Below are 888 nucleotides of genomic sequence, written 5' to 3' on the forward strand. Positions count from 1 at the left end.
CATCCCCCTTTTACTCCTTATAGGCTGCTGCAGGTTTGGCGCACACTCACAATCAGTGCCCTCCTGGCATAAGGAGCATGGGCAACAGATGGGCCTTTGCTGCAGTGCCGGAGCCCTAGGCTTCCCCCTCATCCCTTGCTGTGTCCGTGTGCCTGGGAGTGGAGTGGGGGTGGGGGGTGTATAGAGCTGGCTAAGGGCAGGGGTGTGAGATCCTACTCTTTCCTCTCATCAACAACCAACTCGCGCTGGGCTTGAGGGGCTCAGGAAGAGAAGCATCCCTCTGTGTCAGGACATGGCAGAGACAATCACAGGGCATCTCTGCGGACACGGGTCGTGCTCTCTCTCTCCATGGGCAGGCGGGTGTGATCCCCTCCAGCCTTTCCCCTTACAGCCTTCACAGAAGCTGCAGCATCTAAAGCCATTGGGGGTCGGGGGGGGGGGCAGGGAGAGGCTACACACACATGCACAAACACATGCACACACATGCACAAACGCGCACACAGCACCGGCCAAGACTTGCAGGCTGCGAGCTGGAAGATGAAAAGGCGAAAACAGCAGCAGAGGGGCAGGAGGGCGCAAAGGAGACTGGGAAACCCCCCAGGCTCCCTGGGACCGGGCCCAAACCCATCCTGAGCCCAATCCTAACCTCGCCCCTACCCTACAAACACCCCCCAGGACCCGCTTCCTCTCCCAGCTCCTTTGCCCCCAGAGAAGGCCGTTCACCAGCCCAGCCGGGCAGCAGGGGGAGGCCGGGGCAGGAGAGGGGGCGCCGGTGCCTCACTCCCTCACTCACTCACCCATCGTCCGCTGTTTCTCAGCGGCGGCGGCGGGTCCTGTGCCTCCGGGGCCCGCGGCGGGGAGATGCTGGCAGGGGCGGCAGCCTCTCGC

The 888-nt window shown here is 63.2% G+C and overlaps 1 protein-coding gene across 1 annotated transcript in view; it reads right to left on the minus strand.

The window, feature by feature from the left end:
* Nucleotides 1-882, minus strand: part of MGAT3 (mannosyl (beta-1,4-)-glycoprotein beta-1,4-N-acetylglucosaminyltransferase) — a 25,922-nt gene extending 25,040 nt beyond the window's left edge. The window contains exon 1 of the mRNA XM_019515164.1: nucleotides 798-882. The gene's annotated coding sequence lies outside the window, so the exon portion shown is untranslated. The remainder of the gene's footprint in view (nucleotides 1-797) is intronic.
* Nucleotides 883-888: the final 6 nt, after the last annotated feature.

Source organism: Gavialis gangeticus, unplaced genomic scaffold (genome assembly GCF_001723915.1).
Source record: "Gavialis gangeticus isolate Ggan-Ray unplaced genomic scaffold, GavGan_comp1, whole genome shotgun sequence".
Classification (NCBI taxonomy): Eukaryota; Metazoa; Chordata; order Crocodylia; family Gavialidae; genus Gavialis; species Gavialis gangeticus.